Source organism: Phyllobates terribilis, unplaced genomic scaffold, assembly GCF_046119375.1.
Source record: "Phyllobates terribilis strain yellow unplaced genomic scaffold, ASM4611937v1 Scaffold_11__3_contigs__length_659146591, whole genome shotgun sequence".
Lineage (NCBI taxonomy): Eukaryota > Metazoa > Chordata > Amphibia > Anura > Dendrobatidae > Phyllobates > Phyllobates terribilis.
Window position 1 is genome coordinate 587,469,379 of NW_027362771.1, and position 16,817 is coordinate 587,486,195.

A 16,817-nucleotide genomic window follows, 5' to 3' on the forward strand; every position below is an offset into this window, starting at 1 on the left:
CAGTCAGGGCGAGCTCTGCAGCTGCCAGCCCCTGACTTGTAGTAGTATTGCTCCCACTGAGCTTCTGCTGTTTCTTCCTGTGACTGTTTCTTGTCTCTACTCTCCTTGACTGCTAACCCTGCTTCAGCCCCGGGTTTATATAGGGGAAGTTCTTCCCCTCCCAAGACTGGGCAGGAGGTGTGGCATGCACAGGATCCCTGACCAAAGGACCTCCCACCTGCTCTCAGACATAATATCTCTATCACTGTGGCAACCAGACCCCTGGGGTGTCACAGTTGCTTAGAGGTTCCGCCTCCCAGACCCGTTACACCCTGCAGCTTCGCGGAGCTGCTAGCACAGCTCCCCAAGGACCCGGAGCGTGCGCAAGCTGCGCTAGAAGAACTGGACCGGAGGATGGTCCGGGCGCAGCGGGATGTGATCGCCGGGTGGAAGGAGGAGTTAGCCCGGCAAGCCGTGGCCCGACCGCAGGAGGCGCTACCACCGCCCAGCAGCACGCCTGCCTCCGAGGACGGTGAAGGAGGATTGGAGTCCGGGGACGACGCCGCGGAGGAGGCTACAACGACAGAGGCAGGTAACGGGGACGTCATCACCCCCAGCCCTGAAGCCGCGAGCCTGCCTCAGCCTCCCGTTGCGAAGCCCGAAGCCCCGGGGACCGTACCTGTCACCACGCCTCCGCCGCTACCAGCTAGGCCTCAGGCTGCAAGCGCTGCTGTCACGCTCTGCCCCGCGCCGTGCCCTTTAACCCCGGGCGCGATAAAGAAGCAGACGCCACAGGCCGGGATGCAAGGCCTAAGACCTCTGGGCGCCGCTACCTCTGGGCGCCCCTGGCCTCGGCTGTGCCACTCACAGGCACGACCGGAAGACGACCACCGGCCTGGTCGCGAGGCCGAGTGCCCCCGGGCGCCGCTCCCCCACCAGTGCCCCCTGCCATACAGCCCCTGGACGCGGACTTGTTCGCCCAGCACACCGGGCCGGACGGGCAGCCCTTCATCTGGCCGCCCGAGTATGTCATTCCCCGCCTCCAGAGAAGCCTGTCTGCGGAGGCCAGAGCCGCACCTGAACCCCTGATACTGGTTCCGGAGCCCAGGGACGTTGCCCAGCCCCCGCTCGAGGATACCCAGTTCGAATGGGACCCCACCGGAGAAAATCTGATGGGGTTCACCCAAGAAACCCGGGTGGACACAGCCCGTCGACGAGAGTCCTGCCGTCAGCAGTTGGAGATGTTTGAGAGAGAGCGGCGGGCACGGCGTGTCCGGCAAGAGCGGCTCCAGGTGCAAAGTGCGGAGCAGAAAAGGAGGGCCCGACAGAAACCCCGAGCCGCCAGCGGTCCCAGAGTCACCGGGACCGTGGTGAAATTTCAAATGGAGTGCGGCTGGGGCTTCATCAAAGATCCTGGGACCATCAGCGACGTCTTTGTGACCCAGAGGGACGTCGAGAGCCACCTGCCAGAAGGTCATCGAGGGCGGGATCAGTATCCTGGCGACGTGGTGTCCTACACCCGACACCAGGGCGTGAAGGGATGGTACGCCCTCCACGTCCATAGAGTAGAAGAGGAGGAGGAACAGCACTACTCAGATCCAGAGTACCAAGAGGGCCCGGACGGGCCTGAAGACGACCAGGAGGAGCAAGGAACATCAGGAGGACACCGTTACCAGTAAACGTTAGAGTGTGACTGTATATAGTTACCCGTCGGGGTAAAAGGAACTGTTATGGGACTGTTTCCACTGAGAGTGTGGTCCCCGTTGGGACTGATATAGAACTGATAAAAAGTTGCCCCACCCCCTAAGTTACCTGGCTGAGGACTGAGAACAGCCATCCCTTTTCCCTAACCTGGCTGGGGACTGAGAACAGCTATTCCCCTTCCCAAAACTGGCCGAGGACTGAGAGCGGCCGTCCTTGTACATAGTTGCGCTTCCTAAAGCGCCCCCTACTGGTTTCATAAAAAGACTGCAACGTCTACCTCAAGACAAATTTGCTGGATTGTTGCACCTTTAAGAAGAATGAACACCTGGTCGCAAGTTGCACCGCGGCCAGTACACAAGAATATGTCTTACTTAAAAATGTTTTATGTGAAAAGTTTTATATGCTGCTAGGTGATAATGCAAATGTTTTATATGATGTTTTATATGACAAAAGAGTTCCGGTAGTATTAACTATGACAAAGAAAAGTGTTTCCCATAAAGGGAATTGAACAATGTCGTCCGTTTGCTACTGTAAAGAGTTTTGAAAAAGTTTTGCATGTCTTGTAATCAAATGTCTTTGCTCTTTTCCAGCCCGAGGACGTGCTGTGGTTTACCAGGGGGGAATGTAGAGCCCCGAGGGTTCGGCCGCTACAGGGGTACTGCACCTCTGCCAGAGGTGTGGTATTCCACTCCCGGGTAAGGATGGAGTATGGACCAGGGCCCAGTTAGCTGCATGCATCACACACACCCCATTTCCGGGGGACAGCTCAACGGTGCTCCCATTGGTACAGTAATGCAGGCACGACAGACCATGTCCCTGGCTGGAGTGGGGATGGGGGAGGAAAACCGAGTGATGTAGGAGCAGGAGGGGACGGTTTCTGAGCATAGGTAGGAGCTCATTGGTTGCTGGTCACCTGAGCTCACACACTAGGGAAGGGTATATAAGGTGGGCACCATCTTAGTTCTAAGAGAAGTTGAGTTCAGTGAGGGAAGGAGTTCAGCCAGAGAGGGCTGACAGGTAGCTGTGGCTCAGTCTGGGCCCAGCTCCACGAGGCAGGCCTAGAGTGAAGGCCGGAGCCAGAAGAAAGGAACAGGAACAGAAAGGAACAGAAACAGAAAGGAACAGAGAGGAACAGCAAAGAAAAGAGAAGTACCCAAAGTGTAGAAGGGCTCAGAAACAAGAAGGCAGAAGGGACCCTAAGAGCCCATGAGAATACCGGGTGAAGGGTGAGGCAGATTAAGGGTACCGGATCCCAAGTTGGTGGTGGAGAAACTACCCTCAGCCAAAGACCGGAGGTCGTGATCATTTATTGGTGCGACACATTACCAAACCTGCTAGGAAGGCACCATATAGGACAGCGGGGAATGGGGCCCACGTTTACCCGCGCAGATCCGCGGTAGCTGGACAAAAGTTGGTCACTGGTGGGGCAGGCCAGAGAAAGGATGGAAGGGGGTCCTGTGTCATATTCCTGAACTGCCTGGGGGTTGACCGAGCCCCTCACCGGGTGGACGCAGCACGGCTCGGGCGGTCATTGCTGACAGAAGTGACTGGGAATATACGAACTGGGAGTAAAAGACCCTGGACTGCAATACGTTGTCTTTGTGCTTTTTGCTTCGCCAGCACTAACGGTACTGGGACTCCCTGCACCATCACCCCCACCATGCACTACACTGCCCTGGGGCTGCACTCTTCCCGTGGGGAGTTACACTACCTCAGCTGCATACACCATCAGCCTCAGCGGTCTGCCTTGCAGCGGCGGTTCATAATAGCCCCAATCCACGGGTGGCGTAGTCGGACATTACCTACAGCACATAGCGGACTACCACTGGTCTGACCACCCTGGGCCACAGAACCGGGTCGCCACCACTACCCCCATCGTCTCACTATTACCCAGCTCCGAGTGCCCCACGGTCCAGGGGGCGAGTCAGCTTAAGTGGCTAATAATTTACCCGTCTTATTTCCCCAACAATAACATTTATTTTGAGTCAGTTGGATTTGCCAATGTGATTGGGAATGTACGAAGGAATCTAATAGATATTTGGCCATAGAGTAAGCTTGCTGTGTGTCAGGGGATGGGGTCAAGGCATACGCCGTTTGAACCTGAAGTAGGGAGGTACATGTACATGTAAAGCGCCATGGAATAAATGGCGCTATAATAATAAATTAGAATAATCATAGAATCATAGAATGTAGAGTTGGAAGGGACCTCCTGGGTCATCTGGTCCAACCCCCTGCTCAAAGCAGGATTCACTAAATCATCTCAAACAGATGTCTGTCCAGCCTCTGTTTGAAGACGTCCATTGAAGGGGAACTCACCACCTCTCGTGGCAGCCTGTTCCACTCATTGATCACCCTCACTGTCAAAAAGTTTTTTCTAATATCTAATCTGTGTCTCCTCCCATTTAGTTTCATCCCATTGCTTCTAGTCTTTCCTTGTGCAAATGAGAATAAAGATGATCCTTCTACAATGTGACAGCCCTTGACATATTTGTAGACAGCTATTAAGTCTCCTCTCAGTCTTCTTTTTTGCAAGCTAAACATTCCCAAATCCTGCAACCGTTCCTCATAGGACATGGTTTGCAGACCAGTCACCATTCTGGTCGCTCTTCTCTGAACTTGCTCCAGTTTGTCTATGTCTTTTTTAAAATGTGGTGCCCAAAACTGTACACAGTATTCCAGATGAGGTCTGACCAAAGAGGAGTAAAGTCCGATAATGACTTCACGTGATCTAGACTGTATGCTTCTGTTAATACATCCCAGAATTGTATTTGCCTTTTTTGCTGCTGCATCACACTGTTGACTCATGTTCAGTCTATGATCTATTAGTATACCTAAGTCTTTTTCACATGTACTGTTGCTTAGCTCTATTCCTCCCATTCTGTATATGCTTTTTTCATTTTTATTGCCCAGATGTAGTACTTTGCATTTTTCCCTGTTAAAAACCATTCTGTTGGTTGCTGCCCACTGCTCCAGTTTATTTAGGTCTTTTTGAATCCTCTCTCTCTCTTCTCTAGTATTAGCTATCCCTCCTAGCTTTGTGTCATCAGCAAATTTAATCAGTTTACCCTCAATTCCTTCATCTAAATCATTGATAAAGATGTTGAACAATACAGGTCCCAGGACGGAGCCCTGTGGTACCCCACTTGAGACATTCATCCAGCTGGATGTGAAGCCATTTACAACCACCCTTTGAGTCCGATCACTAAGCCAGTTATGAATCCACCTAACAGTTGCCTGGTCCATTGCATACTTGGTCATTTTTTCAATAAGGATGGTGTGAGATACTTTGTCAAATGCTTTGCTGATGTCAAGATATACTATATCTACAGCATTTCTCTGATCCACCCAGTCAGTGATTCTGTCATAGAAGGAAATTAAGTTAGTCTGACATGACTTGTTAGTTACAAACCCATGTTGACTCTGGTTAATCACTTCATTCTTATCCATGTACTTACCTACATGTTGTTTAATAATTTGTTCAAAGATCTTTCCTGGTATAGAAGTCAGACTCACCGGCCTATAGTTCCCTGGGTCCACCTTCTTCCCCTTTTTGAAGATAGGAACAACATTTGCTCTTCTCCAGTCTTCTGGGACTTCTCCTGTTCTCCAAGAATTTTCAAAGATTATGGAGAGTGGTTCTAAAATTTCTTCTACGATCTCCTTCAGTACTCTGGGGTGTAATTCATCTGGACCTGGAGACTTGAACTCATTTATGTTAGCTAAATATTCCCTCACAATCTTTCTGTTTACAGATAACTTGGATTCTTCTATTCCTTTAAAACGACAGTGAAGATCAGTTGATGATACATTTTCTTTCTGAGAGAAAACAGATGCAAAATAGGAATTAAAAAGTTCGGCCTTCTCAACATCCTCTCTTACCATTTCTCCATTTTCATCCTGTAAAAATCCTATAGCATCTTTGACTTTTCTTTTACTTTTGACATACCCCCAAAATCCTTTTTTGTTGCTTTTGACATCTCTTGCAAGCCTTAATTCATTGTCAGCTTTAGCTAACCTGATACGTGCCCTACAGGATCTGCAGACTGCATTATAATCTTCTTTAGATATGCCTACCTCTTTCCATTTAATAAACATTTCTTTCTTTCTTTTTAGCATGTGTTTAAGTTCTGTGTTCATCCATCCTGGTTTCCTTAAATGCTTCCCATTCTTCCTACTTTTCGGGATTGTTAACGATTGTGCTTTGAGAATCTCAGTTTTAAAAATTTCCCATCCTTCCTGGACATTTTTGTCCTTAAGGACATCCAGCCATTGGATCCCTCCTATTCTCTTTCTGAGTCTCTTAAAATCTGCCTTTCTAAAATCTAACCTTGAAGTTTGAGTCTTCACATGTCTTCCTCCTCTAGTTATCGAAAATTCTATAATAGCATGATCGCTGCCTCCTAGGGTCCCAGCCACCTTTACCTCCTCAACCATTTCATCCCTGTTTATAAGGATTAGATCCAAAGTAGCAGATCCCCTTGTTTTCTCCCCTACCTTTTGGAAGATAAAGTTGTCAGCAAGAGAGGATAAGAATTTGCTTGACCTGTTAGTTTTACTTGAGAGAGATTCCCAACAAATGTCTGGATAGTTGAAATCTCCCATGACCACTACGTCATATTTTTTTGAGAACTTGGTCATTTGATACATAAAGAGTTCATCCATATCTTCAGCTTGCCCAGGTGGCCTGTAGTAAATGCCTACAATGGTGTCCTTTCCGTTGTTCTCTCCTTGTATTCTTACCCAAACAGTTTCCACAGAACTCCCAGTCTCTGAAGCTTCAATCTCTGTGCAGATATACGCTTTTCTAACATACAATGCGACACCTCCTCCTCGTTTATCAAGTCTGTTTCTTGCAAATAAGTTGTATCCTTTTAGCCTTTTATTCCAATCATGTGTATCGTCCCACCAAGTTTCAGTGATTCCAATGACATCATATTCCTTTTCCTGCGTTAGTAGTTCCAATTCTCCTTGTTTGTTGCCCATGCTTTGTGCATTTGTATAAAAACATTTTAGTTTGTGATTGGTTTCTCTTCCTCCCATATTTTTATTATTTAAATTGTTTTGTCTTTGTTCTTCCTTTCCACTTCCAGTAGCAGAGATCTCAATAGTATTTGTCAGCTGTATGGCTTTTCCTGGCCTTTTGCTTTCCTTCCCACATTGTTCTAGTTTAAAGCTCTCCTGATGAGTGTAGCAAGGCGACTTCCAAATACATGTTTTCCAGTCTTTGTAAGGTGCACCCCATCTCTAGCAAGTAGTCCATCGTATAGGTAATTCATTCCGTGATCCAGAAATCCAAATCCTTGTTGACGGCACCATCGACGTAGCCAGTTGTTCACCTGTAGAATCTTATTCCACCTCATTGTTCCATGGCCATCCACTGGGAGGATGGATGAGAAGACCACCTGCGCTCCCAATTCTTTCACTTTCTTGCCTGCCTAAGTCTTCAAAGTCACTGCAGATGGTTTCCAGGTCCTTTCTTGCGGTGTCATTTGTCCCCACATGTATTAGCAGGAATGGGTAGTGATCTGTAGGTCTGAAGAGTCTTGATATCCTGACAGACACATCTTTAATTTTTGCTCCTGGAAGACAGCACATTTCTCTTGAGGTTATGTCTGGTCTACAGATAGCGGCCTCTGTTCCTCTTAACAGGGAATCCCCCATGACCACCACTCTCCGTTTTTTCTTCACAACATTCTTCTTTCTCCATCCAGGAGGATTCTGAGTGCTTACAAGGTTATTCATTGCTGGCAAAGTCTTATCTTGCTGTATTTCTTCATGGTTCTCCTGCGAGAGAGCCTGGTACTGGTTCCTGAGCAGTATAGGTGCTGACTGCCTCTCGATCCTCCTGCTTCTCTGGGTCACATGCTTCCATTCCTCTGTTTCCTCAGGTGCAGTTCGAATTTCTTCTCTTTCTGAATCATGAAGAGATAATTCTGCTCTGTCTAAGAACTCTTCACCTTCCTTAATGATTTTCAAGGTAGTTAACCTCTCTTCTAGATTTCGCAACTTTTCCTCCAACAGGGACACAAGCTTGCATTTCTGGCATGTGAAGTTTGGCTTTTCCACTGGCAAGTCTGTGAACATGTAGCAGGATATGCAGCTCACCAAATGGCTCCTGGACTCTTCCATGTTCTTACTGTTAATGTTCTGAAAACAGTGAAAAAAGCTTCAAAATGCGCGCGGTTTACCGATGTCCTCTTTTCAGCTCCAACAGCCAAAATCCAGTGTTCTTTGAGCTCGCGGAGACTCTTCACTTACCCCAAAATGCAGCGGGAATATGCAAATTATCTCCTCAGGACTCCTCCCCTGGTTTACCGATGTCCTCTTTTCAGCTCCAACAGCCAAAATCCAGTGTTCTTTGAGCTCGCGGAGACTCTTCACTTACCCCAAAATGCAGTGGGAATATGCAAATTATCTCCTCAGGACTCCTCCCCTGGTTTTAATAATAGTATATAGTGTAGCATCGGCGTCTCTGCCCCCTGACAGGCAGAGACGCTGTCCCTCTTACTGCCACGCTCCCCGCCCGGCGTCCTCCGGCGCTCCTGTTCCTGCAGCCGTCCTAAGGTATCCCCGGCCAATGGCCTGAGGTCCTCCCATATATAAGGCACCTCCTCCAAAATGGAGGTGCCCGAGCAAAGTTGTAGCACAGTGTACTTACCTCTGCTTCAGCCCTCAGGTTCCGCTGCCTGCCTGACTACCAGTCCTGTCCTCCAGCTTGTCTACCCTCCAGCCCGACAGTCTGCTTACAGCTCCGTCTGCCAGTCTGTCCATGGACTTGCCCAGTCCGCTAATCGGGAGCCTTCACCTGCTACCTGTCTCCGCCAGCCAAGGACACTCTCCAGCCCGACGGTCTGCCTACGGTCTACCCGCCAGTCTGTCTATGGCCTAGGCTAGCCTGCCTACTTGGAGAACTTGCCTGTTACCTGGAGGTTCCTGCCTGCACCTGCCGTGTATACCTGACAGCCTACCTAGAGGCTCCTGCCTGTCACTTGCCGTGACCACCTGACAGCCTACCTAGAGGCTCCTGCCTGCACCTGCCGCGTGTATACCTGACAGCCTACCTAGAGGCCCCTGCCTGTCACTTGCCGTGACCACCTGACAGCCTACCTAGAGGCCCCTGCCTCTCACTTGCCGTGACCACCTGACAGCCTACCTAGAGGCTCCTGCCTCTTACCTGTCGTGCCTACCTGTCAGCCTACCTGGAGGCTCCTGCTTGTTACCAGCCGTGTCTGTCAGTCCGTCCATCCTGACCACCCATCAGCCTGCTTGCCGTGCTCATCTGCTGTACCATGCTCTCTTACAAGGTCGTCCCCAGAGTAGCACCTGTTCCCTCTGCTCGGTCCCTCCCTGGTCACTGAGTCGATTGAGCCGCCGTACGACCTTGGTCAGTCCGAGTTGATACCTAGTTACGCCCCTCTGGGTCCCTCCTTGCACCGCAGCACAGAGGTTCCACCACCCGGATCCATAACAGTTTGCTCGGGCCATGTAACCAGGTGCCTCCCAGGCCCCTTCGCTTGCTGACCTGTACCAGGAGGTTTCTCGTCAGAGATCCCAACAGGAGACCATCCTGACCTACCTGTGGAATGTTAACTCTCGCCTGGACACGATGTCTGTCCCACCTGTGTCCGCCTCGAGTTGAGCGACTCCCGCTCCGGCAGTGCCTCAGCCTACCAATACCACGGCATCCAGCCCAGGACCCCGGCTTTCTGCGCCTCCTCGTTTTGGAGGTGACCCCGTCCTATGTCGGGCCTTTCTGAACCAGTGCACCCTGCACTTTGAACTTTTGGCACCTCAGTTTTCCTCCGACCTGGCCAAGGTGGCGTTCATCATGTCGCACCTCACCGGGGAAGCATTGGCATGGCTTAACCCTCTATGAGAGAGAAGGGATCCCTGGTGTCTGACCTTCCGGCTTTCCTCACTGCCTTCCGGAGAGTCTTCGATGAACCCGGACGAAGGATTTCTACTGCCTCCTCATTGCTCCGTCTCTGCCAAGGGAGTCTCACCGTGGGCCAGTATGCTATACGCTTCTGTACCCTCACCTCTGAGCTTGCCTGGGACAACGAAGCCCTCGTGTCCACCTTCTGGGAGGGTGTTTCCGGTCGGATTAAGGACGAGTTAGCCGGCCGACACATTCCTACCACCCTGGATGACCTGGTGTCACTCGCTACCCGGATTGACATCCGTTTCCTTGAACGTACCAAGGAGGTTGCCCGGGAGAGAATATTTTCTCATCTTGCTCCTGTTTTTCAGAAACCGGCTTCCCAACCTGCAACTCCCAGGGCACGCTCGCCCGAACCTATGCAGATCGACCAGACCAAAATGGTCAAGTCTCGTCTGGAAACTCGCTGAGCCGAGAGAACCTGTTTCTACTGTGGCAGTAAGGAGCACTTCATCCGTTCCTGCCCGGTGAAGCCGGGAAACTCCAGTGTCTAGGACCGCTCGGAGAGGTCGTCCTAGGCAAAAGTAAATCCTCTTTGTTCCCGACTTTGTCTCTATCTCTTGGGTAGAGAACCGCTACTTTGAAATCGCACATCTAGATTCCGGAGCTGCTGGGAACCTCATTTCCCAGTCCCTGGTAGAGAAATATCAGATTCCCACCAAACCTCTGGCTGAACCATTGGCAGTCGCTTCTGAGAATGGAAGACTCCTTCCGGTGACCATCTTGCTCGTCACAGAACCTATAACCCTGCAGGTGGGAATGCTGCACTCAGAGAGGATCTCCTTCCATGTGCTTTCCGGACTCTCTCACTCCCTATTGCTAGGTCTACCCTGGCTTCAGAGACATGAACCCGTGCTGAATTGGCAATCCGGTGAGGTGCTCCGTTGGGGGCAGGATTGCCATAAGACCTGCCTTGTTCCGGTTCGCCCTGTTCGTCCTCCACCTACTCCGGCTAATTTACCTGGTCTACCGGCACCTTACTTGTCCTATGCAGATGTCTTTGACAAAAAGGAAGCAGAGACACTGCCACCTCATAGGCCATAGGATTGCCCTATCGACCTGGTACCTGGTGCCACTCCACCCCGTGGGCGTATTTACCCGTTGTCGTTGGCCGAAACCCGGGCCATGTCAGAGTACATCGAAGAAAATCTGGCCAGGGGATTCATCCGGAAATCTACCTCCCCGGCTGGAGCCGGATTTTTCTTCATCAAGAAGAAAGACGGTTCACTACGCCCCTGTATTCACTATAGAGGACTCAACCAAATCACTGTCAAAAACAAATACCCCCTGCCGCTCATCTCTGATTTGTTCGACCACCTTAAGGGCGCTAAGATTTTTACCAAGCTGGATCTACGTGGGGCGTATAACCAGGTCCGGATCCGTCAAGGAGACGAGTGGAAGACGGCATTCAATACCCGGGACTGTCACTATGAATACCGTGTGATGCCCTTCGGTCTCTGCAATGCCCCCGCCGTCTTCCAAGAATTAGTCAAGGACATCTTTCGTGACCTCTTATATTCTTACGTGGTGGTGTACCTGGACGACATCTTGGTCTTCTCTCTTCCCACACACAAGAGGGATGTTCGTCAGGTCCTGCTTAGGCTCAGGCAGAATCACCTTTATGCAAAACTTGAGAAGTGCCTCGTCGAGCAGACCTCTCTTCCATTCCTGGGCTATATTATCTCCAAGACAGGTCTACGAATGGACCCCGAGAAGCTCTCTGCTGTCTTAAAGTGGCCCCGTTCGGAGGGGTTGAAGGCAATTCAGCGATTCCTGGGCTTCACCAACTACTACCGTCTCTTCATCCCGCATTTCTCTTCCCGGACTGCTCCCATCTCCCATCACCTGACAGCCTACCTAGAGGCTCCTGCACCTGCCGTGTATACCTGACAGCCTACCTAGAGGCCCCTGCCTGTCACTTGCCGTGACCACCTGACAGCCTACCTAGAGGCTCCTGCCTGTTACCTGTCGTGCCTACCTGTCAGCCTACCTGGAGGCTCCTGCTTGTTACCAGCCGTGTCTGTAAGTCCGTCCATCCGGACCACCAGTCAGCCTGCTTGCCGTGCTCATCTGCTGTACCGGTCAGTCCCTGCCATCTGAACCGTGGGAGTCACCTGCTCTCTTACAAGGTCGTCCTCAGAGTAGCACCTGGTCCCTCTGCTCGGTCCCTCCCTGGTCACGGAGTCGATTGAGCCGCCGTACGACCTTGGTCGGTCCGAGTTGATACCTAGTTACGCCCCTCTGGTCCCTCCTTGTACCGCAGCACAGAGGTTCCACCACCCGGATCCGTAACATATAGGTCATCAAATTTTTTCCTGTGCGTTTCCCTCCTACATGACAGCTGATAATATGGCCTCTCATAACAGCCTTAGAAGTGACCTAGAGCAGAGGAATATTGTCAGTATGAATGATGTTGTCATCTAGGAAATTATTCCAGTGTGATTTAAGAAAGGTTTTGAAATCATCTGATTCTGCCATATAGGATGGGAACCTCCAATGTCTCGTCCGTGGGCTTGGCTCTGCTAGAGTTAGGAATAGTGAGATAGGAGCATGGTCTGAAATCAGTATTGGGTGGATACGGGAGTCATGATGTTGGACAAATAATTGTGAGGAAATGAGGAAGAAATCAATCCGGGAGAAGGAGTGGTGGGTGAGGGAGTGGCGCGTGTATTCTCTTGCTGTGGAGTCTGTCACTCTCCATGGGTCACAGAGTGAAAGCTGTTCCATGAAATGTAGGAGGGGTGTGGTGACTGCTGAGGTCTGTGGGGAGAGTGAGGAGCGGTCTAGGGTGGGACACTGTACTGCATTATAGTCTCCTCCCACGATCAGACGACCAGGTCCAAGTCCTAAAAGAATCTGGAGAATCGATGTGTAGAAAATATGTTGGTCATCATTAGGAGCATAGAGATTGACCAAAAAATATATTTTCCCAGCTATTTCCACTTTCAGAATCCAGTATCTGCCCTGGCTATCATTAATAGATTCCTGAATGGAGCATGGCAGGCCCTTCTTGATAAGAATGGCTACTCCGCGTGATGATGAAGTATGTGAAGCAGTGAAGCAATCTCCTATCCAGGGAGCTGTCAATTTCCAGGCTTGTCAGCCCTCCAGTGTGTCACTTGTAGGAAAACCACATCTGGTGAGAATCGTTTTAAGTGATTCAAGACCTTTTTGCACTTTAGAGGGGTGTTGAGGCTGCCACATTCCATGATAAGAACTGTAAGTGTGGTGAGGTGTAAGTGGTGTCAGGATCTTGTGTTTGAGAAGTCCTCATCCTGGATCCCAGGGCAGGGTCTGAGCAGTATACAGCAGTAGGGTACGTTCATCCCCGTCGGTCCCAGCGAGCCGCAGGAACGAACAGGTAGTAACAGTGTCATCAATAGTGGATTCCGCAAATATTAGTACCTGGGTTAGGAAAAGGGGAAAACACACAGGGGTAGAAACAGTAGAAAACTACAAAAACAATATGCTTAACATTGCAAGTCAGTGATAGCAGCTCGACGGAAACACACCATACGAACCATGCTATCACTGAGAAAAACACTCCAAGCAACAGTCTTCCTGCAATAAAAAATAGTGACGCGCCCCCAGGGCCGTGGGGTACTCGGCAGCCGGGCCTCTGGTCGTTGCTTCGGGGAAATATCACGGTGGCTGGCCTGGTCCGTGGCCCAGGGCGGTCAACAAAAAGGGGCAGATTAGATTTATAGGGGATTTTGGGGAATTGTTCATGACGCCACCTGTGGTTTCTGGTAATGGGCTACCAGCGCTGCGGCAGTCCTCTGAGGCCGGTGTTCGGGCAGCTTGGTTGGTGCGGCTCCCCACAGGTGGAGCGGGCCTCAGGGCAGTGTAGATGTAGATGGATGGTAGAAGCAGGGAGGGAGAGACGGCGCAGACAGAAGAATGGACGGAGGCAGTGCAGTGCGGTCATCCAAGGTTTTTACTCACAGTTCTTTATGACAGTTCCACTGGTGCACTGTACAGGTGTCAGCCTCCCACGTCGCGCTGCGTTCACCAGGCAGGGGTTCACCACTTCTTCAGGAAAATTAGGAGTACTTGACAGAACCCCGCTTTCTTGTGTTCCTAGCTACACCGACTTCACGCTGGGTCTTTCTCCCTCCTGCTCTGCGCTGCCCACTCTCAATCCCGCTCGGGTGCTCTGGAGTCCCTCCTGTCTTGTATACTTTTTTTTATCAAAAAAACCGTGAAGCATGGAGGAGGAGGTGTGATGGTGTGGGGGTGCTTTGCTGGTGACACTGTTGGGGATTTATTCAAAATTGAAGGCATACTGAACCAGCATGGCTACCACAGCATCTTACAGCGGCATGCTATTCCATCCGGTTTGCGTTTAGATGGACCATCATTTATTTTTCAACAGGACAATGACCCCAAACACACCTCCAGGCTGTGTAAGGGCTATTAGACCAAGAAGGAGAGTGATGGGGTGCTACGCCAGATGACCTGGCCGCCACAGTCACCAGACCTGAACCCAATTGAGATGGTTTGGGGTGAGCTGGACCGCAGAGTGAAGGCAAAAGGGCCAACAAGTGCTAAGCATCTCTGGGAACTCCTTCAAGATTGTTGGAAGACCATTTCCAGTGACTACCTCTTGAAGCTCATCAAGAGAATGCCAAGAGTGTGCAAAGCAGTCATCAAAGCAAAAGGTGGCTACTTTGAAGAACCTAGAATATAAGACATATTTTCAGTTGTTTCACACTTTTTTGTTAAGTATATAACTCCACATGTGTTAATTCATAGTTTTGATGCCTTCAGTGTGAATGTACAATTTTCAAAGTCATGAAAATACAGAAAAATCTTTAAATGAGAAGGTGTGTCCAAACTTTTGGTCTGTACTGTATATGTGTCATGTGATCCACGCACAGGGCTTCCAGGGAAAAAAGAGAATAGTGCCTGCAAATTAGACGTGTCAAGAGAGAGTATCTTTTGTACAGTCTATCGAATTCCTTGTTGATGGTGATGGTTTTCTGCCGGTTTAGCTGTGTAAGCAGGAACTAATTTAAAAGGTGATCGGTCATGCTGGGTATTACGATCCCAGAAGTCCTTCAATCTGCAGCAGTTCATCACTTAATAATCGTTTCACATCTTAAAGTGATAAGACTTATGTTCCCCCTCTTTCAGAGTGTGATTTTTGAGGTATCCACTAGGTGGCGTCCAAAGACAGCGTAGAATCTGGTTAGCAGATCTGTGCACCTTCACTGCTTTTATTTTTAATAGCAGACTACTGTATAGTATATTAACCCCTTGTTCAGCAGGGAAGGGGGGGGAGAAAGAGTCCCACATCTAAAGAATAATAAGTGTTCAGTTTTTTGTAGCACTCGCTCCTCTCCAAAATGGTGATTTGGCGCCAAAGCAGATTTTAAAGGAGCCACGTTTATTAAAGGATCTATATATTTTTGTGTGTGGGGGGAGGGAAACCGCCCAAGTTATCTCTTTATGGCTTGCAGCAGAGGCTGGGGAGAGAGCTACAGTCCTTCAGTGGGGATTAATGTTTATAATTTGCTCAGAGGAGCTGCAGTTTTAGTAGATATTTGGATGTATGTGCTAAAGCGAGCCATCCCCACACCTGCGCCACAGCACTACAAAGATGGCGTCGGTGCACACGGCGGGAAAACCCCAGGCGGCCGACACAGGGCAGCCAGACCAGCACCGCCGGGAATCACCGGGCTGCGCGTCCAGCTTCCTCCAGCTCGTCAGCGGCACCCCTCCAGCCCAGACCGCGTGTGCACCAACCGTAGCTCGTCGGCAGACAAGGTGCTGATCCCCCGCTCCTGGGTCACTTTGGGTCGGTCGGCGGTCTTGTGCGGAGGGGGCACAGAAGCAGCAATACTCTTCACCAGTCATCACCTCACAGTCATTGGAGCAGTCAGGATCAGCGGCCACTCCGTTGTGGGGCACGCACAGCTCGCTCTGGGTCTCTCCTCGGTGCCCCAGTGGGTCACCAAGTGGATCTTCAGGAGAGGCCAGGACTCCAGCCCTTCATGTAGGCCCAAATCATCCGGGCGACGGTATGGTTCCAAAACTCACACTGGAGGCAACTGTGTGGTTCCGGGGTGTTTCTCGGGTGTTTGGGCGCTGGATGGAGGGGGAAAGCCCCCTACAAATAAAAGATTTTAAGCTTAGGCCAGGAAGCTCTAAAGAATGCGTCTCTCCTCTTCAGCAGTAGGACACACCCCCACTAAATGACCATCTACATTTGCTCCATAAACAATATCTGAATAGATATTAAAGATATATATTCCCATACCCTGTTGACGTACAGAGAAATAGACTATGAATTGGTCGTCACTAGGGCTTAGGCCGAGAGCAGACCATGATGTCCAAACTGACCGTTGGTCTTCTAACCCAAACTCAACATTTTCATAGGCATAATTGTGGCTGCTGAGTCCAATTTAAGATACCTGGTACCAAAATCATGGTCTATACCTTGTGAGATATGCACAAGAGAAAGCAATAGACCTGACTTCTTCCAATCCAAATGTTCAAAATAGCCTCTTCACTACCTTGGAGCGAGTGGAAAGAATCCTGTTTTCGGCATTTGATTAGGTGGGAAGGGTGCTACATTGCCGATTTATTACTTATTTGGGATTGTAATGTGGCGTTCGTACAATCTTTTGGTGAATTTATTGATTCTAAGATTCTAAAGAATTTTACTTCCACATCACCATTGTTGTCTATTACAATAGCACTTTCTTTTTAGATATAATGTTAGTCGATAATAGCTTGAACAAAAATGTTCACGCATCATTGCATCGCAAACCCAATTCAGGCAAAATGATTTTGTTAGTAAACAGTTCACATTCGAGAAACACCACCGAGGAGAATGCACAAAATTAGACGAGCATGAACATCCGAAACTAGCTATGAAACCTAGGTTCAAAACAAGAAATATAAGTTAAGCAAATGGGGCGATCCCTACAAAGTTGTCCATACTTTTTGAACAGTATGCAAAACATCCCAGAGAGCTTCTGTTCGCCACAAAAAAATAAAAAAAATTTGCAAAATTTGTACAAATTCTTCAAATCTGTAGATGTATTGGTTTGGCTCCTGTCATCTTTATTTGGGGTGAATAGCATAGTGGGTATTTTACCCATCTGGCAAGAACTGGAGCGTTTGTAATGCGTTGGCAGCGCTGTATGCTCCCTGCCATAACTGTTTGTATGATTTCTATCTCGGAAAA

At 49.6% G+C, this 16,817-nt stretch overlaps 1 protein-coding gene across 1 annotated transcript in view; it reads right to left on the bottom strand.

Moving 5' to 3' along the window:
* Positions 1-16,817, bottom strand: part of LOC141167050 (A.superbus venom factor 1-like) — a 182,199-nt gene that overhangs the window by 154,060 nt on the left and 11,322 nt on the right. The window lies entirely within an intron of this gene.